At 44.6% G+C, this 22,112-nt stretch overlaps 1 protein-coding gene across 6 annotated transcripts in view; it reads left to right on the forward strand.

Annotated features, from left to right (window-relative positions):
• Positions 1 to 2,859: 2,859 nt before the first annotated feature.
• The window catches only part of CD36 (CD36 molecule (CD36 blood group)), an 86,549-nt gene continuing 67,296 nt past the window's right edge, over positions 2,860 to 22,112 (forward strand). For 2 of the 6 annotated variants that reach the window (XM_084811078.1, XM_084811083.1), the window contains exons 1-2: positions 9,811 to 9,911; positions 16,700 to 16,878. The gene's annotated coding sequence lies outside the window, so the exon portion shown is untranslated. Of the gene's footprint in view, positions 2,994 to 9,810; positions 9,912 to 16,699; positions 16,879 to 19,688; positions 19,863 to 22,112 lie in introns of those variants that run through there. The other 4 variants (XM_084811077.1, XM_084811081.1, XM_084811082.1 and 1 more) reach the window with 3 other exon arrangements.

Raw genomic sequence — 22,112 nt, forward strand, 5'->3', positions numbered from 1 at the left:
ATTAGTACTTTAATGTATCATTACTGACTTTATTTATATTATTGTGTTGTATGTTTTGGAGTAAATTGGAATCTACCCTGGTATAGACCGCCATATAGAGCGTCGTCGTCATCATCATTAATTATTTAAAGGAAGTCAGAAGCTATTGCAGAAATAGGATGGAATAAACTTAAGGTTGAATTCCTGCAACGCTCTCTATGTGGGGCTGCCCTTGAGGCTGGTCCAGAAGCTGGAGCTAGTGCAGAATGCAGCAGATCAGCTGTTGTTAGAAGCTGCCCCTTTTCAGCACGCAACTCCTTTGCTGCGGGAACTGCACTGGCTGCCTATTTGCTACCCGGCCAGGTTTAAGGTATTAGTATGAGTCTACAAAGCCCTAAACAATGTGAGACCATCATACTTGAGAGAGTGCTTTCTCCCTTACCAACCTGCCTGGTCACTGAGGTCATCAGAAGGCATGCTCCTGGTGGTTCCACATGGACCTATGGCCTGACTGGAGTCCATCTGGAGAAGAGCCTTCAGTGTGGTAGCCCCCTTTCTGTGGAACTCCCTGCCTCTGGAGGTGAAAACATCTTTATTTCAGGAAGCCTTCCTTGACTGACCAGCCACAGTTTTTACTGCTATTCTGTTTTTAAAAATAACTTCTTAATATGGTGTTCTGTTCTTTTATCTTTTGAATTTTTTATTGTTCACACTGCTCCAGAATCTGTTTAGATATTGTAAATAAATATGAGAAACTGAAACAGACAGATTCATTCATCCCTATAAGAGAGATCAGTTTGGGTAGGTAAAAATGCCTAGAATGTTGTCCAAACAAATGTGCTCTTACCAGGGAGCTGGGGGACTGAATGTTTGACCTGAAGGGTGAACCCAATTATCATGCTTCTGTAGATAAAGCCTGAGCCATCTGTACAATGTACCAGGCGTGCATACTATGTGCAAACATGTGTGGGAGAGATTAAAGTTCAGTGACAGAGTACAAGCCATAAAAGCAGAAAAGCCCAGGTCCATTTCTGCATACTTTCAATTTTAATGATGTTATTTAAAGTATTTATATACCACCCTTCATAACATTTATCTTGGGGTGGTTTACAATGTAACTTAAAGCAAAACAACAATACAATTCAATTGCCACATTATGCCATCAGCACACTGCACAATTACAGTGGCAATTAAAAGCATGAAGTAAGAGGTCTTGTAAAGTACAGTATCCTTCCAGTTAAAATGCCTGAAATAATGAAATGGTCTTAACCTTGTTCCTCAAAGATAATAAAGTGTGGGCCAGGGGAGGCTCCTTGGGGAGGGGAGTTCCATGACCAGAGTGCCACAGATGAGAAAGCCCTCTCCTTTGCCATCAGCTTAATCTCTGGTGGGGGTGACACTTGAAAGGACAAAACAGATGTTGCTTGAAACACATAGCTATACCTTCTCCCCATTTTTACTCTAGAATAGGTTCAGGGGGCCTGATCTGGATTGGGACACTAGTGTGTGTGTGTGTGTGTGTCGGGGGGTGAAGTGCTTTAACTCTTTCCTCCCACTATGCCTCTGAACACCAGTTGCTGGGAAACATGAGTGGGATGGTGATATTGCCCTCATGACCTGGATCACACTGGGGCAACAGGTTATCTACTGTAGGAACAGACTGGTGGATTTTGTGTATCTTATGTCCTGAGGGCCAACGCTGGCATCACTTTAAACATGTAACAAGTAGGTACATCTTTTGCTTTTTGTTACTCACTCTAGAGCAGGTACAGAGCCCCCAGTCTGGATCAGGACCCTAGTGTAGGGGCCTTTAACACTTCCCCCCACCTCTGCTGTGGCCCCAAGCCAAATTGGGGCCCGTGCCTGCAATTTATAGTGCCAAGTGGGGACCCCTTTGCTGTATGACTCTTTTGCAACAGAAATTGCCAACCTGGGATATTATCCAATGTTAGTCCAACTTGGAGTTGACCCATTGAAATGAATGGGACTTGTTAGGGCATCCCTACACCAGAGATGTAGTCTCCGGCAGAGATGCCGGAATCAGGCTTTCTGCTTCTGTTTTAAACGCAGGATCACAATGACTCCCTTTTTCATGTGTTTCCTTTCCCCCCACCCCCTTCCCCCTCCTTCTCCCCATATCCAAATCTTTCGTTATTTTTCATTGATCTCGCTCCTCTTCTTGCCACTTTTCCTCTTTTCATGGAGGGAACGCAAGCGGAACACAACAGGGTAATTTGATAGCTCATTTTCTGCGATCTACTTAAAAACAGAACAAAGGGTGTTTAGTGCAGGAGACGCCTTGAATGATCACGGCGTCATGTAAAGAGCCGGCAAACTTCCATGAAGGAGCCATCTCAATCGCGGATAAAAGTTCCATGTGAAGCAGGGTCAGCCCTGGTTAGTACTTGGATGGGAGACCGCCTCGGAATCAGGCTTCCTGCATTGAGCAGGGGGTTGGACTTGATGGTCTTGTAGGCCCCTTCCAACCCTATGATTCTAAGGAGCCCTTAGTCATGACTAACTTAAAATCCATTCATTTCAATGGGTCTGCAGTAGGACTAACATTGAATACCACCCCTGCCTCATCTGGATTGGGACTGTGGCAGGGGAGGAGTGTTAAAGCCCCCCCCCCACGCTAGAGTCCTGATGCATATTAGTCCCGCTGTGCCTACTCTAGAGAGTACCACATTTAAAAAGATGTAACTGCTAGCAATGTCTTTCAAGTAATGTCTGTTTTGGCACTGAGAAGTGCCTTAATCGAAGATCGTGGTGAATAGTGTCTGGAAACGGGGCTGGGAAGTATTTCAGCCTCGCAGGCCATAGAGCTACTACCAGTCTGTGGAGAGTAGATAAAACTGGCCTAGAGGGACAAAATTGTTTGACTCAGCGGAGGCTGGTGGCTGCGATGTCGGTGGTATGATGAATCTGCTCCGGGTTTCAGTCAGAATTCTAAAGGAGCTCTCCAAGGTGTGAAGCAAGCCAGCCTCCACTGGTTTGACCTGGTACGTTCAGAAGTAAGTACCACTGTCTGCCTAGTAAGGGTAGCTGGGGCTGCAGTCTTTCTCAGTCTTGTTAATGTGGTTTAAGCCACATGTACCTCATGATTAAAAATGAAAATGTGGTAGCCATCCCTGTTCTTCTTTCTCAGGTCAGCGCGTCTGCAATTTCCCTGTGGCTCCATCTTCTGCTCTGTAAGTGAGGTGTTCAGGAGGTTGTTCCTCCTACAGCCAAATAGTATGCAAGTCTTCTTCTTTTTTTCTTCAAAAAAAAAATTAAACAGGGTACTTAAAACGATTGGGGGGAGGAGGGAATCAAGATGCATCACAAAGGCTTTTTGCAGGATTGCCCCCTTCTTTTCAGGCAGGGCTTCTGTGGCTAGAACAGCTATCTGAAAGTTAGGTACACATTCAGCCGGTGAGGTCCTTCCTAGCACGGAGATACAGCGAAGGGGAGAACCTCATCCCCTGAATTGCCTGTTGTCTTGACTTTCCTTAAGGCACAGGAGCCCTGCAAAGAAAAAGAGGGGAAAAGTTGGCAACTCTTGTCCAGTAGGTTTTATCATGCAAACATGCAGGGCACTACAAGTCAACTTAATCTTTTCAGATTAAGCATGATATAAATTCAAGGTATGGGGTTGGCAGTTTTCCCCCTGGGCATATGCAGAGAGCAAATCTACAGAAAGAGAGAGAAGAAGTGTGTGCATGTATGTGTTTTCAATCTGTTGTGAAGGAACATTCCCTAAATATTACTACTGCAACCCCAAACTGCCAGAAGCATTTAAAATATGCCCAGGAAAGCTTATTCCACCCTTTTCAGGGGCAGGTGTCATTCTAACCTAATGCTGTAGCAGTTTTCAAAATGTTATTAATCACTCCCTCATTCTTGTGTGTCATAAAGTGGGTTGAGAGGAAAAGCTGTCAGGCCATTTGCTTAGGAGGAAACTTGAGTAGTTTCATGGTTGCTTTATACCAGCACAATTACTGCCACAGTGTAAATCTACAATACCAGTAACACCTCCATTGGTTCCAGAAATAAGCCACCACTAAGGTATTATAATGAACACATCGTACAAATGAAAAAGCTTTTTCTACCAGATATGGTTATTTTTTTTACCAATCCCACAAATTGACTTCCTCGTTTGCTCTGGCCTACCGGTGATTATGTTTGATCAGACTGGGCTATAGCTGCAATTATGCTGTCGGTTCTGTCTTAGGCTGGTGTTTGTTTTTGTTTTTTTTATTATCTGAATTTTATTATTTGCAGTTTATTGTTTTATACCACCTTGGGAGGACTCCTGCCTCGAAAAGCTGTTTATGAGCAGGAGGAGGGGGTATGGCTGAGAGATTGACAGATCCACCTTCTAATCCTAGGGTATATTTCATCAGGGGTTCAAATGGTTGTGCTTTTGGGGAGGGCAAGGATGGGAGACTGCGAGACTGCCATTCCAGTGCCCCTACATTTCACTCTGAAAATCCATAACTGAGATTTTAATCCACATAACTCCCTAGACGTTGCACCTATGCTTTTGAAACACAGGTTTCTTGCCCAGGGGCAGCTCTAGGACGTGTGCCATTTTTATCCAAACTGTCCAAAAAGCACAGAGGGGGAATTGAAAGCAAATCACTCCTCCCCAAATTTGAGGACTTCCCTTCCACATGAACCCCCGCATCTATACTCTAGTCTCTCTGTCATTTTAAGAACCGTAGTCCTCAAATAACATAGGGAGATAACTGTGACCACTTTTCAGGACCCTCAAAATGTCAAGGCTGCTTTGCACAAGCCCCCCCTCCTCCTGCCCACAACAATCAATCTGAAATATGGCAGGCTTGATTCCCTCAGAAGGGGAAACTATCTATGCAGTTTTCATTCAACTCCGCCAAGTAAAAGAAAAGTTACTGGCAGTTCATGGTGTATGTTTTTTAAAGATCAAAATATAAAGGAGCATAGCACAACACTCCCTTTACCCATTTTTTTCTGATATTGGGAAGGCATAATCCCTTAAGGGGCTTCTGTTCCCACCACTATCATACAATTCTGTGAAAGAAAGAAAAAAGTTATAGCTGTTTTTTGATTTCCCATTATAGTCAATAGGAAGCACAAAGCCTACGTTGTCCAAACCTCAACTCTGGTTTGGCACTGAGTTAAAATTGATGGACCCCACATTGATCTAAGCCAGGGTTCTCCAACATGGTGCCTGAGGACACCCAATTTTTTTTTTAAATGCCCATTTTTAAAATATACATACATGGATTTGTATGAAATGCATACAACTTTCTAGCAATTACACATGGGCCGCAACAAAAGTGGACCAAATATCCAAATAAGTCCCCATTTGAAGGTGATGTCTATATGCCACCCTTTCAAATATTGAAAGTGTTCCAAGGTCCTCAAATCTATTGCATTCTAAGAGGCGAGGGTTTATCCTTCTGTTGTAATGTCAGTCTTTTAGCTCTCAAAAGGGGGCAGAGAATCCATTTACGCTGACCATTTGTTAATCTCCACAAAGCAGGTAAGTAATTTAAAAGGGCCTGTACATCAGTGAATATAAAGACTGCTCCAGCACAAAATTTATCTGTATAATATCCTCCCCCCCCCCAAAGAAGCAGATACTGGACATGGCCAAAATATATGTTTAAAAGAAGCAGTAGCTGTATTGCACTGCCAGCAATTAGCGGAATTAGACATTCCCATATTAAAGAGACGTTGTGGTCTCCAATAGACAGGAAACAAACGTTTTTGCTGAATAAGACTCAGCCCAAGATCCTTAGATGTGAAAGGTAGATGCCAAAGCGGTGATCCACTGATGAGGCATTTTGTGGTGCTTCCCACAACAGTATCTCAAATTCTGGAATCAGGCTGTTTTCCAAAGCACTGAATCACAGTCCAAATCAAAGCTGGGTTCGGTGCACACCACTAAGCTGCTTGCTAAGACAGGGTGGAATGACCTCTTGTTCCTGGAAATGAGCATCATCAGCCTCCTATATCTCTTAGGGCAGGATGTAGGAGCTCTTGCCAAGGTTTTCTGTCAGGTTGTTGCAATGGAACGATCTGTCTCGGTTACTTCTACTGGGATGTTTGCAGAGACTGTCTGCTTCCTTTGATTAGAAAACAAGAAGTCAGTGGGTGGCTAGATCAATGTCTGTCTAAAAGCTGGAGATGCCAGCAGGGATACCTTTTGGGGTACCTCTCTAATAAGACTTCTGTCCCTTGGTAATACAACTTCTGAAATTGGCCAGTCCTGCTTCAGTCCCTGAAGCTCCCAAAATAGCGGAGTCTTCTGTTTTCACCAACCTGTGACCCACCAAGCTGATGTCAGCCTACCAGCCATATCTCATTGTCAGGTGTTGGGAAACTATACTTTGCTTGGTGGTTACTTCACAAACCCTTGATGGGTCATAATACATAGCTGAAGGGCTGCATTCTGTCTGGTGGGTCAAATTGTGCAGACACTACTAGATAATTGCATATAATGGGTTGTATCCAGTGATGTCATTTAATTAGCGCAAAGCTTCTACTGCTTACAGAAGCCCTGTTTTTATCCTTTGCCAGTGTCAGATCCAATACTTCGATTCTGCTTGTGCAAATCATTGCACAAGCCATTGTGCAAGCTGTTCTGCAAATTCTTGCCGAAGGCACTGCACAGCTCATTATAACGTCATTCGACTATGTGTTACTTGTGCTAGTTAGGATAGCAAAATAATGCCAACTCCACTTGTAAAATATTGGATATAGTTCAGAACCTAGCACAAGCAACACTTTAGTCTAATAGGTTGTGCATTACTGTGCAATGAGTTGCAGAATTGTACAACAGCTTGCACAAGAAAAATCAAAGAATTGGATTTAATACTTGTGCAAGGATGAAAACCATGTTTTTTCAAGCAGTAGAAGCTTTGTGTTAGCAGAATGACACCACTGGATGCAAGCTGCTGTTGCAATTTTGAAAAGTCTCAATTGTGAGAGAGCTGTTGAGATAGTGGTGTACATCTTCCAGTAAGACCCAAGCAGTGTTATATTGGATGTTATACAAGGGGGAAAAAACACTGTTTCCAAGAGCCTTAAATGACAGAAAGATGGGCCAAGCCCCCTTCTTTTCTTGCTCACCTTTTAACATGCAGTAGCATTATGCTAGCATTGTTAACATAGCATTAAGATCTCAAGCAAAACTAAGCATTGCTATGTTGGCACCTGCTATGTTTGCACCTGCTTTGACATGGTATGAAGGTGGTGGAAAGGCCAAAAGATACACCACACTGGCATGACATCACCTCCAGCAGGGCCAGTAAATTGTACTACTAGTTGTGCCCCGCCTCAACTTGAAGGGAGAGCTACAAATTGTAGCCTACAATGCAATTTGGATTCATTGGTGTAGTTGTGCAACTTTAGCACAGGTCTCCTATGGAAAGGTATTAGCACGGACATGCTCTAAAGAACAAGTGTGGCCCTTCCAATATAAATGAAACAAAATAAATGCATCAGCTGGTAATACAAGCAGCCAAAAGTGCTAAAAAGTACACAACTGATATAAGACTATACTCCAATATGCATGCAGAAAAATCATGTGTCCTCAAATATGTATGCAAAAACAAAAACATGTGTACATTTTATTACAGAGAATAGTATCACATGGGATCCAAACATACAGTGCCTGCAATGTTCAAAAGCTAATGGGCATTATACCCTCACAAGAGATCCAGCAACTAAACTGCAGAATTATGTTGTTGAACCCTTATATGGGGATATGGTTCATTTGTTTTTGCAGCAGTGGAGGAAGAATTTTAGTTATTTATTGGTAGTACTTGATGAAAATTCAGTAAAATATGATATTTCCAGATGCCCATAGAATTTGAATTTAGTTCCTTCTATTCTAAATAGCATAAGTGTGCAATTTAGTTTTTGGATACTTTATTGGGGCATATTGTCTACTAGCCTTTGAGCACTGCAAGTGTGTGCAATTTACTTGCTTGGTCTCTTGTGGGTGTATAACATTCATTAACTTTCAAGCACTGTATGTTAGGATCCTGTGTGTGATGCATATGATTGTACTTCATAATAAACTGAATGCACAGTGGGGATTTTAGCATACATGTTGGAGTGCAGTGGTGTGTAGTGTCAGTTGTGTGCTTTTTTGCACTGTTGGTTATTTGACCTTCCAATACAGTCTTAAATTAAAACAAAAGTAACCTTTTTTCAGAACATCATGCAGCAACTTGAATGAAGTATTAGAGCTTAAGGCCTAATATTTATGTTCACTGCTAATGTGGCAAACCCACAATGATGCAACAGTAACCCCAGTTTTTTTGGCATCGTGAACATTTGTCTCTGTGGTGGGTTCTGAGATACGGGTGTACAGAATACTCACCCTGTTCCGGTTCGGGCATCCGCGGGGCGGGGGAGAGGCGATCTGTCCGTCCCCCCCGGAATCCTGCCCGGCTGGCTCTGCTCCGCAGTGAGTCCACAGAGCCGTTGGCCGGGCCCACCTGCAGCTGGACTTCCATCCGCTGCCAGGCTGCGGCCGCAAATGGCGTCCGGCATAGGGGACACCATTTGCGTCCCTGCTGTTTTTGGTGATAGGCTATGTAAATATTTAACATCTGTCTCTTTACACTGGCTGTCCCTGAAGTGTGATCCGGCCAGCTAAAGTCTGTAGCACATAGTAGCATATGTCGTTTTACTGCTGATGAGCATTTATTTATTATCGTGCAATTTACTGTTACGTTTTACTGTTGTTTCAATGGTAATGGCATTGTGTGTTCACCGCTTTGATAACTCTGTGGAAAGCTGGATATGAATCTGAGTGAAATAAATAAAATAAACAAGAACCTCTATACAAAATCCCCGACACCTATTTTTCTGACATTGGGCAGGCCTAATCCCCTCCTAAGGGGCTACTTATGCCCACAGTTATTATCTAATTCTGACAAAGAGAAAAAAGTGATAGCTATTTTTTTATTTCTCATAGTAGTCAATGGGAAGCACGAACCGGGGTTGGTACCAAGTCAAAGTGGACTGACTGCGAATCAGCCTGAGGTAAAGCAGGTTAGTTTCTGAAATGCCAGCTCAGGGTCAGAGTTGAGCAGAGTCAAAACAGGGGGTCAGGGCACATGTCTACAATGATAACAATTTGAGTGGATTAGGAGTGGGGAGAAAAGAAGTAGTGGCGTATAATGCATAAAACATTGGATGAAAGATGTGTCACTTGAGGGGGAGAGGAACCCAAACACCCTGGAGCCATAGGGTGCTCAGGGCTTATAAAGCTTCTCTTGCAGTTTTGGCTAGAAATTGCTTCAGGACGCTGCCATGGCTTTTGAAAAGCCTGGCTCTGACCACTCTTTCCTGAGAAGGAGCATCATCTGTGTTTGGCATCAGAGACATAATTACAGGGTGTGGCTGACTTGTGATACCACAAGCAGGCCTCAGTTCCTCAAGGTCTGGAATAGCCAGTTCATTGTGCTTTCATCTCCTTTCCCTGATGTGATGTCTAAAATGCTCCACTTGGACAATAATAAAAAATCACTTTTCCAAAACGGTCCCCTTCAGTTGCATGTTGAACCGAATACTCCTAAAACAGAGGCGTTTGCCTGCCTGTGTGCTAGCCAGGCTGAAAGGGGATCATACAGTGTGCCTCATGGAAGTAATTTCCATATTTCTGTGCCTCCTGTTTCCTCATATCATGGATTCTAGTCATCCACGAGATCTTATCTCTGCTGGAACCTCTTCCTCTGGCAGCTGCTGAGTAGGTGAGTGGCTAGTGTTGCCTCACCCAGCTTATCGGGTCTAAGCAGATCTCTCTCCCTTGTTGCTACCCTGCCTTGCCACTTTTCGAGTGGCTTCAGTCAAGGCACAACCAGTCTCCTTGAAACAAGCAGCAGCGGATCTCCAGCTCTCTCTGTGTGGAATCAGAAAAAGGAAGAGGACTAGGAACAATCTTACTGGTGGGTTCTTAAGAAACCAGGGCAGGTTGGTGGGTGGGGGGACAGGGGAGGACAAATGTGCAGGAGAATATTTCAGAAGGGCTAAGTGAAGGAGCTGGGAAAGTCTGGGCAATGAAGTGAAAGCATGTGGTGGTGTCATTTTTGGGAAAGGGAAAAAAGTGACCTTAACAGCAACCACAAGTAGGGTGAGAAGATATTTACTAAGATGGGCTATAAAATGACAAAGGCTCTTGAATGGTAACTTGAGCACCTGGGAGGAACCAGCTAGCCATAAAAGAAAATCCAGAAGAACCCACTTGTCAGTGTGAAATAGGCCAGGTAAATTCTAGGGATGGCGGAGAATTTCTCCCCGAAACTTCGGGGGGCCGAGCGCCAACGTGTTCGGCCCCCCGAACAAGTTTCGGGGAGAAATCCTCCGAACCCCCCCCCGCCCCCCGCACCCCCCCCAGGACGGGACCTACCTTTACCGAATGTCCCTCCCGGTGGCAGGTCCGGCCGGCGGGTGTTCGAGCGGGGCGGGAGTGGCAGCCGGTCTTTCGACCGGCTGCCGCTGCCGCCATTGCAATAAAAGAAAAAAAAAACACGCCCCCTGATAGGCTACATGACGATTCACGTAGCCTATCACGGCTAGATTTGCAAAGTCAGCCGTGATAGGCTACGTCAATCGTCACGTAGCCTATCACGGGTGACTTTAAAAAAAAAAAAAAAAGCACGTACGGATAATGGCGGCCCCCATAGGGAGCTGCCATTCGCGTTCCTTATTTAGTCACTGTAGTCTACGTAAATGTTTACGCAGACTACGGCGAAAATAAGGGCAACGCAAATAGCGTTGCCCTTATTTTTGCCGTAGTCTACGTAAACATTTACGTAGACTACAGCGACCAAATAAGGAACGGGAATGGCGGCTCCCTATGGGGGCCGCCATTATCTGTATGCGCTTTTTTTTTTTTAAAGTCACCCATGATAGGTTACGTGACGATTGACGTAGCCTATCACGGCTGACTTTGCAAATCTAGCCGTGATAGGCTACGTGAATCGTCACGTAGCCTATCAGGGGGCTTTTTTTTTCCCTTTGATTGCAATGGCGGCGGCGGCAGCCGGTCGAAAGACCGGCTGCCGCTCCCGCCCCGCTCGAACACCCGCTGAACCGCCGGCCGGACCCGCCACCGGGAGGGACATTCAGTGAAGGTAAGTCCCGTCCCGGGGGGGGTGCGGGGGGCGGGGGGGTTCGGAGGATTTCTCCCCGAAACTTGTTCGGGGGGCCGAACACGTTGGCGCTCAGCCCCCCGAAGTTTCAGGGAGAAATTCTCCGCCAACCCTAGTGTTTTTTATGGAATTGGCTTTTAAAATCTGTATACTGTATTTTAAAATGTTTTAATCTTTGTTAACCACCCAGAGAGCTTTGGCTATTGGGTGGTATAGAAATGTAATAAATAAATAAATAGAGCGGGGGCAGGGGGAGTAGAGAAATTTCCTTAAATTCGTAATTTCTTTGACAATGAAGAAAAAGGGTGAGCTTTGCAGTTGTGAGCACGCTGTCATATTGTGTGTTTGCTGAAGTAGAGGATTATTCTCCTCTTTGTTCTTAAAACTACCTTTAACTCCTCCCACCCCTTCTAAGGAAAAAAAAGTAAGTTTTGGCCAAACCGGTTTTCATTTCAGTTTTATTGTTTATAGCTTTAGGTCATCACAATATCATAGAAATGTTCCGTATATTACAAAAGTAAAAATTGACAAATTAAACGCAGAGCAAAGACAATGACTAACAAATCAGAGAACTAACATAATGCTAATTTCCAACCTTTATAAAAGTGTCTGTTAACCAAACCAAGAATAAAACATCTGAGGCTAAAATTAAAATGTTTAAAGTTTGAAATGAAGAATTGCTTTTCTCACCCTCTGCCACTCCAGGCATCTCTAATAGGGTCTTGCTTTATTTAATTCCCATCTTTCACATTACCATTTTTGTTTAAATGGCTAAAGTTTTTGGAACTCATCTATTTGAGAGGGAAGACAAACCTCTTGACTTCCAGGATCATGATGGAACTACAAAACCTGGTTTATTTATATACCAGCTTTCAAATTTAATTTACAAAGTAGTTTACAATAAACACACAGCAAGCCAAAAAAAAATAGCAGCAAGTAATTACAAGAGCTGGGAAGTCATTAGTACAACACCTGCCCAGTGCAGGATGTAATGACAGCATCCCTGTCAGTTGGCCATCCAGGTCGGCTTAAATACCTTCCAGAAAGGGGAAGCCCCCACCTCCCAAGGCAGCCAGAACAGTTCCTAAATATAGGCAGTTTAGCTGAAATCTGCCATTTCCAGCCACTGGTTCTAATGTTGCCCACTGGAGCAACAGAGAACATGTCTTCTCCATCTTCTGTGTGATGCCCTTTCAGATATTATCAAATGGCCTTGAAGGCTAGACAAAGGCAAGCAACTAATGATGGGGCTGAGCATACCTCAGTACTGGTCCTCCAGTGGAAGAGGGAACCTGCTCCTAATCTGACATCACTAAAGGGTAGAACTCTTAAATCTGGATAGGATCTCCCTGGGATGTCGCAAAGCACAAGGGTTCAAATAGGAGAAGTCATCCCTTAAGCTACTTCAGATACTGGGCATCTTCACACATAGCTTTTATCCTGCTATTGAGATTGCTCAGTTTCGGAAGTTTTGCGGGTCCTTTTCAAGACGCCGACACGCCGTCAACCTCCAGGGCACATCCAGAGGTATTTCCTGGTTATTTCATCTCAAAAAGATCCAGAACTAATGAACTATCTTTTAAACCTGGAATGCTATGTGATTAAAACAGCCACTAGATGACGCTGTTTCATTGAGTTCTATGGAACCTCGAAAATTAAAAGCTCCTCCTCTCAGCAATCACGTGGTCACTGTCTGGGAGCCCACTGTAAATGCGGAAAGGCTCCAGAACGGGAGGACTTGGCAGGGGGTTTCTTAGTGTAAAGGCAGCCACAGACTGTCTAGGGCCTTATGAATCAAAACTAGGCCCTTGAATTGGGACCGGAAACACACTCGAAGCCAATCCAGTTGTTGGGGGAACTGGTGTAATATATTCTCGTAACAGTGCATTAGTCAAAAGATGGATGGCTGTATTTTGCACTAAACAGAGCTCCTGAAATCAATGTCTTCAAGGGCAGTTCCACACCGAGTGCATTACAGCAGTCTAATCTGCAGGTTATCAAAGCATGAATGACAGTGGCCAAGTCTGACAGTAGTAGGCATTGCTGTCAAGCTGGTGAGCTAAAAAACAGAAGACAAAAGAAGCAGCATTCTGGCCCAGAAGCTGCACTGAGTACAGAAGCATCATTTCACCAATCCAAATTCAGAGCAGGTATTTCCTCCTCCCAGTAGTACACTCAGGGCCTGTGCCAGACTCTGGTGTGCCCTCGCGTAGTGCTGCCGATGGGCCTTGCTGCCCTTTGCCACTGCTGCCAAAGCCCCTTTGCCTCCACCCCTGCCACTCCTGCTGCCGCTTCTGAAGCCGCCTGCCCTCCAAAGCTGCCCACCAGCCAAGACCCCTCCCTGCTGCCCAAAGCCCCACCCAAGCGCCTTTCCCCTCCCTCATCGAAGTCCCCCACCACCACCTGTCCAAGCAGCCAGCCAGCAAAGCTGCCCAACTCCCCTCCTGTTCTCTCCCTTTTTTACCTGGTATGGTGGCTGTGGCTGGCTCATCCTCACCTGGCTGCCCCCTGGCAAAGTGCCACAGCAGCACCCAGCCAGCCAAGTGCAGGCCCCATGGTTTTAACACTCCCTTTGCAGGCAGCCGGTTTTGAGTTGTTGGGAGGTGACCAGCACCCCAGCAGTCCATCCACCCACGTTTTTATGGTCAAGTCATAGCACTGTGAATGTCGCATGCTCCTGGCATCTCTTAGGGTAATGATGGAATATACCGAGATGCACAGGGAGGTAATCATCATGAGATTATATATCCCACTGAAAATGGAGAAAATAAAAAACAAAACAGAAATCAACAAAATAAATACTCGCATCCGGTCACCTTCCACCATCACTTGTCTCTCTCAAATGACCATGATATTATATCGGGTCTGATCGGGGCCCACAAGATGTACATTCTCCGATCTCAGTCCAACTTATAGCGTTAAGTCATTTCCGAACTGTCCTACCCATTTCTGGGAGGACAATTTCCCCCACTCTTCCAAGTGGGGGCAGTTCCCCATTACTCACTTTGCCGAGTCTCCAAAGAGACTCGTTGCCCGGCGGGGCCACGAGGAGGCATGGGATCATTATTGGCACCACCCTGTAACCAAGAGAGTCATAGTTACTCCCGCTAAAAGGATTTTTTTAACTTACATTTTGGGTAGCAGTGATCTGAACCAATCAGACACTGCCTTTGGGGGGACTCAACCCCTGAGGTCCTCCTTGGTGCCTCAGTGGCTGTGTCCCCCTCCAAAAGCAGCATCTGGTTGGGTCAGATTGCTGCTACTCAAAATGTAAGTAAAAACAAAAAGGCCTCTGAAAATGGGGGGAGGGGGCTGAAGAGCCTGGAGACTTTGCTAGGGATGTGTGAACCCACCCTCATCTGGGTTCTCTGGGCACCCGCCCAGCCCTTGTCCCCCACTTGCCAGTCCCCAGACCATGCTTGAGCCACTCCTATGCTCGGTGAGCAGCCTGCACTCATCCCGGAGGCCTCGTCAAGCTCTGAGGTCATCATTTTTGGAAAACAAAATGGCGATTGCAGAAACGCGCATATTGCAACATTCCTGCGATCCCCATTTTTTTTTTTAATGGTGACCATGGAGCTCAACGAGGCTGCCGGGGTGAGTAAGGGCCACTTGCTGAGTGGGGGCAGAGGGTGGGTAGGGGCAGGGGCTCAGCAAGCTGGACTCAGTGGTATGGGTGGGGGAGTTCCACTGGATTCCTGGACGGAATTGGCCGCCCACGCCATCCCTAGGCTCAGCCATGGCACTTCCCAAGTAGGCGAGGGGGAGAGGATGGTGGTCACAGTGCTTGGCAGAGGCATGGCTGTGGCCCTTTTGAGCTCCTGGGCCCTCAGCAGCTGCCCACCCATGCCGCCCCCTGATGCTGAGCCTGGGTACACTGAATCCACCTGCTGCACTCCACTATCTGGACTGAGCCTCAGTTTATTCACCCTTATCCGTAGATTCTTGGCACCTGTTCAGCAACCTTGCTGCTCTGCCTGCATCCAATGGAAATGAGAAATAAAAGTTGACTCTGTTTCTGAGTGTGCTGGTGACATGGCGGCATACCAAAAGGCCACTTGCAAAAATGTGGATTTCAGAATGCAACGCTGTCTTGGCTCACTTATAGAATCATAGAATAGTAGGGTTGGAAGGGGCCTACAAGGCCATCGAGTCCAACCCCCTGCTCAATGCAGGAATCCAGGTCAGAGCATCCCTGACAGATGGCTGTCCAGCCTCATCTTCAATGCCTCCAGTGTGGGAGAGCCCACCACCTCCCCAGGTAATTGGTTCCATTGTCATATTGCTCTAACAGTCAGGAAGTTTTTCCTGATGTTCAGCTGGAATCTGGCTTCCTGTAACTTGAGCCCATTACTCCATGTCCTGCATTCTGGGATGATCAAGAAGAGATCCTGGCCTTCCTCTCTGTGGCAACCTTTCCAAGGACTTGAAGAGCGCTATCCTATCTCCCCTCAGTCTTCTCTTCTCAAGGCTAGATATGCCCAGTTCTTTCAGTCTCTCTTCATAGGGCTTTGTTTCCAGTGCCCTGATCATCTTTGTTCCCCTCCTCTGAACACTCTCCAGCTTGTCTGCATCCTTCTTAAAGTGTGGTGCCCAGAACTGGACACAGTACTTCAGATGAGGCCTAACCAGTGCTGAGTAGAGGGGGACTAGTACTTCCCGGGATTTGGAAGCTATGCTTCTATTAATGCAGCCCAAAAGAGCATTTGCCTTTTTTGCAGCCACATCACGTTGTTGGCTCATATTGAAAGGCTTGAAAGGTGCCAGTTGGGTAAATCCATAAAATCCAACTTGACTGAGTACATTTCACACCCATGCCTAGCTGGGAAGAGGGGAGCTTGGAAGAGGAAGAGGAGGTAATGGTGTTGCTAGCAGTTCCAGCTGTGTATGTGTGTGTGTGTGTGTGTGTGTGTGTGGTAGGGATGATAGGGATTGTAGACTAACATGAAGGAAGTCTAGACAAGAAAAAGCCTTGACCTGGGTGGTGATAGGCCCTGAGAGAACTCAGAAAATGGAAGCATGTCAGCTCTATGAATTTTGTGCATGGTTCTTAAACATCAAAACATTGCCCAGTCCGCCTTTTGGTATACGGCTAGTGCTTTCCTCTGCACTTTTTGCCTTTTGGTCTTCTACTCCCAGGTGTTAACCTGACCCAGTTGCTTTATTGTTCTCAGTGTGGAAACCAATACCATAATCTCTGTCTTTGTTTACCTCCCATGTCAGATGATGGTGGGGATTAATTAAGTATTGGGGTTAGTTAATATTTGCTTTGTAGACCAAAATGCCACATAATTATTAAGTGTGATTAGTTACGTTTCTTTACCTGTTCAAACCTATTCTCTTGGATTGTCCAAACCATACTTGATACCTTGCCTACTAGACCAGAACTATTGAAGTGGAGTGTGAGAACTGGATGCAGTTTTTGTCCGTCCCCCCGCCCCCAGCTGGGGCTGCTTGCAAAAATAGGGGAAAGGCTTGGCTGGCTGTCCTGAGTTGTGTTAGTTTTTCCCAATCTCCTGAGACACTTTAGTCACTGAGGCATTTTTAAGTCACTGCATCTTCTCTCTTTTGTCCCTACTGAGGCTGATGAAAGATCAACGGACTCTTGGAGAACCGGGCAGTCTGTGGTGCCCTAGGTTGCTATAGGGTCGCTACAGCAACCTATTTTCTCTGTGAATAAGGACTCAACTTAGCAAGCTTTTCTCCAACTCTACAAGTCCTTTTGGCAGGGCTATTGAGGGTCGTTCGTCCATCCATCCAGGTTTGTTGGCATCTTCAGGCAATAATTGGGGTTGGCCTTGTGCTAGTGGATCAGGCTTTGTTTCTGTTTTGTTTTTTGGTGGTGATCTTATGCCGGTGGGCTATGTTGATTTGGGACATCGATGTTTTAAAAATTGATCTTTAATGCCAGATATCTAATAAGAGGGCATTTGTCTTGTGGGAACTCCATGAGAAGATTCGATTTAGTTCACTTGGGTTGCTTAGTAAATTGCACACCATTTTCAGCCCACATACTGGTATTTGTGGGTGGGGCATTTTTACATCTGAATATACGTGGATAAATCTACATGCCTTGTTGTATGCTTTAGAAATGCATGGGGGTAGTTTTTAATGAAATCCTATAGCAAAGAGGGCAAGAAATGGAGACTGTTTCACATGTGAATGCTATATTTTAATTAACTCACAGGATTTCTCATTGTATTTGCATAGCAAGAGAATACATTGTCATCAAACTCTCTTTTTTAGAAATGTTTTTCATCTGACTAGCTTGCAAAGCTAATAGGTGCTCAATACATTTGGCACAATTTGTTTCTGTTTTCATGCATATCTTGGGCTGCAGCCCTAAACATCTTTGCTAGGGACTGAATCACACAGAGATCTATGGGACTCTTTTCTGAGTTAAACATGCATTGGATTGTACAGCACAAGGTTTTCTCCCTTGTTTCTAGCCTTATTCTTGGGGCCCTTTCTTCATTATACATGCTACATAGTAAATTAAAGCATGAATAATAACCCCGTAGTTTATTTGCAAAGATGCAGCTGGATTATCAGTGAAAATAGTATTTACATTTGTAAATTTTCTTTCACTTTATACCGCTTGAACAACTAGACTGTTACAAAAGCAAGAAAAGGAATCACCAGTAATATAGACTTCAAATCTCTTTGCCAGGAAATCACATCACAAAAAGGGAATGAATGGGGAAAGAAGGGGAAAGTTATTTTAAGCATATTGTAGTGAGAAATTGTAAAAGTATCCTGAATATGGTAAAACCTGGATCAGAAAGTAAAGACTTGTGCCTTGTGCAAATGGAGATGCTTTCTGGCAAGACAAAGCCACCATAGGAGAATGTTGTTCAACTTCTCTCTTGTCGTATTATTTTCTGTCATAGCAAATTTCTTCTCAAGTAAGTGAATAAATAAAACTGCACCTGCCTACTTTTAATTATGATTAAAAGTGGGGGGAATAAGGCTGAGCTGGAAACACATTCTGGGGCTGGGAGGGGGCAGGTGGAATCAACGAAATACTCTAAATCACATCCTCACAACTGGACTGCAAACAATTGCTAGAGGTTCAGTGTGGAAGTAGATACTTTGCTATTCCTAGTAAATTCTTTAAGGCATGTCAGCAGGGGTGTAAAACTCCAGGTGTCCAGTAACCACTGGCATTTTGAGTTGCTAGGTTAAGAAGCTGGTTTTCTTTTACCTCTTCTCTCCCACCCACTCTCCGGGTTTCATCCACCCCCAAAATGTTTGCATCTCTGCTTGAGGGTAACTAGGGATATCGGAGAAATCTGCAATGGATTCAAATGGGTTCAGTTTTCTAAGATTCCAACCTGTGGATTCCGCAGTGGACTGACTTTTTCCAAGTCATGCAGATCCCATGGACTTATGGACTGATTTTTCACGGGGGGGGGGGAATTGTGTTAATGTGCACTAGCACTAATGTGCACTTATGCTAATGTGCTATCTGCATTAATTGATGTGCATTAGCACTCAGTCACATTAACTAATGTGGATTAGCACATTTGCACAAGTACGAATTAGTGCCAATTAGGGATGGACGGATTGCTTATTGTCTGATCCGCAGCATTGTCCGCTGGGGAGGGGGAGGCAATCCATTCCTCCCCCACGGAATCCTCCAGAGCGGCTTCACTCTGTGACAATTCCGCGGAGCTCCACGCCAGCTCCGTACCGCTTCCGATACAGTAATGGCAGTCGCCATTACTGTATCAGAAGCGGTATGGAGCTGGCATGCTGTTCCAGAAGGGATCCTCGGGAGGCGGAGGTAAGTGATCTGTTCTGCTGAGGATCCTGGAGGCTGGATCCAAAAGAATCCAGCCTCATTTGGGTCCACGGCAGAATTCTCCGCCATCCCTAGCGCCAATGCACACTTGCGCTAATGCAAATTAGCATTAATGCAAATTAGCTCAAGCAGAACAAAATTCTGCTTGAGCTAATTTGTAAATAAAATCAGTTTCTGTCAATGAATGGACGATAGAACAAAAGATGCCTGACAGTGTGTGACACACAGATGGAACAGACTGAACAAAAGCTGTACATCCCTACTGGTAACCTTTATTTTGGCCACAACTTTAACCCATAAAGCTGAGAAATTCCTCTTTGTCTCCATAAGGGAATCCTATGTTCTCAGGTTTAAGCTTGAACAACAACACAAATGCACACTGGAAAAACAATAGCCTTCTTCCTTTCTGGCACTTCTAGAGACAAATTTTGATTGCATTTGGATGACAAGGCAAGGACTTGAGATTCAACTGTTTGTGCTAGAACAATGGCCTTGCATGAATGTTTATCAATAGCCTGTTATCTGAATGGAACACAAAATTAGGAATTTATTTGTGTGTGTGTGTGTGTGTGTGTGTGTGTGTGTGTGTATAGAGTACTAGGCTTAGGTGTGACTGAGGGACAACTGAGGGCAGGAGTTTCCCTCTGTTTCTATGGCCCATGCCTGCCTTGGATCAATTAAGCCCCTCCTCTCAAAAAGCAACTGTGGAAGTAGGTAAAAGGTTTTTTCAGGGTGGTATAAATAGCCATGCAATATAAGTTCACAGCATTTTCTGGCAATAAATGGAGAAGTGGAATATATAAAGCCAGCCGGTCACACACCACATGACTTAAGGATTTGTTTTGTCAGTAGAAGGATGCATGTGTTCATTCCAGTGGCAGCATTAGATAATTTTTATCAATCCATCCCATTTTACAAGAAGCAAAGAACTATCTCTAGAGGTAAGGCTTTTAATTTTGTATTTAGATGTTGTCCACAAATACTCCATGATAGGAGAGTAGAACCTTCTGAGATCTTTGATGTATAGAGTCAATTTCTTCATCATCATTAGGAAGTTATCTGACTACTCAAGGAACATTAGTACACTTGCAGTCTGTGTTACGCTTCATTCCATTTTGAATTCAGATACAGGGGAAACACAGTTTGAAAAGATTTCTAAAATTTCTCCTCTGGTGGTGGTGGTGGTGATGGTTGTTGTTGTTATCTAAACAGTGGAATATTTTGCCAAGAATTACTTTTACTTACTATCCTCTGATATTTGGGTCCAGTGTTGGGATAGCTTATGTGCCATGATATTTTGGCATTTTGGTAACCGAGAGGTGTCATATTTGCTTAAGCATGAGATGCCAACAAGTCTGTGGTACTTGAATTTTGAATCCAAGGCATCATCATTTCTATGGCAGGGTTGGAAACATCTTCTTTTTTTTGGCAGAACTAAATTTTGAATACTCACTTTTATGCTGATGTCATTTTACATGTAGTAATTACATGGCCTTAACTCATTAATGTTTGTATATTTATGAGGGGGGAAGCAATAACCCCAAGGTATGCACAGGTATCATTTTACCCCTTTGTTTCTCTATGATGCAATTCTGAGATGCAAAGAAGGACGTGCTTCCTGCTCCCTTTTAACTGTGTACAGTAGAAGAACAGGGTACTGGTGGATGCAGCTTGTCACCTCTTCTAAAACAGTACAGGATCTGTCATCAGGTTGCATGCTGCAAGGTTAAGTTTCTTTAAATAGAGGTTATTAAGAGCAAAGCTGCATGTTATGCTAATCACAGAGCATGTTGCTGAAGCTTTTTTCCCTCTAGTGTAAGTGTTTATGGCCCTAATTCAGATGTCTTAACCCCAGTGGAAACTGTTTCCTCCCCCCTTTTTTAATGTTCTCCCATGAAGCACGGGGGGGGGGGGTTGCAGTGGGATTTTGGGAAGCAAATGGTGGTGGGAGGTTTAATCCTCCTCTTCCTGCAGCATGGTGGTCCTGGGCCACCTGCATGCACTTACATTAGAGTAAAATAATAATAATAATAATAATAATAATAATAATAATAATAATAATAATAATAATAATAATAGATAAGCCTCAGTTACATGCTCTGCAGTTCACATAATCTGTAGTTTGGTTCTGATGTAGTAGATGTCAGTGAGATTCTATCTAGGATGTCCACAGCATGCCAATAAAGGGTGGGGAGAGATTACAGCTATCTCTTGGGTAAAGCTAATGTAGCCCATGATAAATACTGCAAAACCGGGGTGGTTGTACAAGCCCCCCCTCCCCATCTCAGATTTGGAATTGTGGTAGATCACAAGCTGCCTGAATATGAGCCAACAATGTGATGTGGCTGTAACAAAGGCAAATGCTATTTGGGGCTGCATTAATAGAAGCATAGCTTCCAAATCCCGGGAAGTACTAGTTCCCCTCTACTCAGCACTGGTTAGGCCTCATCTGGAGTACTGTGTCCAGTTCTGGGCATCACACTTTAAGAAGGATGCAGACAAGCCAGAAAGGGTTCAGAGGAGGGCAACAAGGATGATCAGGGGACTGGAAACAAAGCCCTATGAAGAGAGACTGAAAGAACTGGGCATGTTTAACCTTGAGAAGAGATATCCTATCTCCTCTCAGTCTTTAGGACATCGCTCTTCAAGTCCTTGAAAGGTTGTCACAGAGAGGAAGGCCAGGATCTCTTCTCGATCATCCCAGAGTGCAGGACATGGAATCATGGGCTCAAGTTACAGGAAGCCAGATTCTGGCTGAACATCAGGAGAAACTGAATGTTAGAGCAATACGATAATGGAACCAATGACCTAGGGAGGCGGTGGGCTCTCCCACACTCTCCCTCATTCAAGATGAGGCTGGAGGATAGCCATCTGTCAGGGATGCTGTGACCTGGATTCCTGCAGTGAGCAGGGAGTTGGACTCTATGGTCTTAATAGGCCCCTTCCAACCCTACTATTCTATGATTCTATGATCTGTGAGAACTCAGTGGTGTAGCATTGTGGAAGCTAAGTGAATATGGACCTGGTAATTGACTGGATCAGGGGGAAAACCCTAGGAACCCATGGAAGCTGTTTTGTGCTTACTCAAGTTACATGTAAATATAGTTAATATACATAATAATGTAACTTTTATGAAAAGTCTATATAATAATCCAAGGGGAGGCAAAGTGGTGCCCTTGGGCACCCATGCA

The sequence above is a fragment of the Heloderma suspectum genome, chromosome 7 (assembly GCF_057233095.1).
Source record: "Heloderma suspectum isolate Gila_16-S chromosome 7, 16-S_ref, whole genome shotgun sequence".
Lineage (NCBI taxonomy): Eukaryota > Metazoa > Chordata > Lepidosauria > Squamata > Helodermatidae > Heloderma > Heloderma suspectum.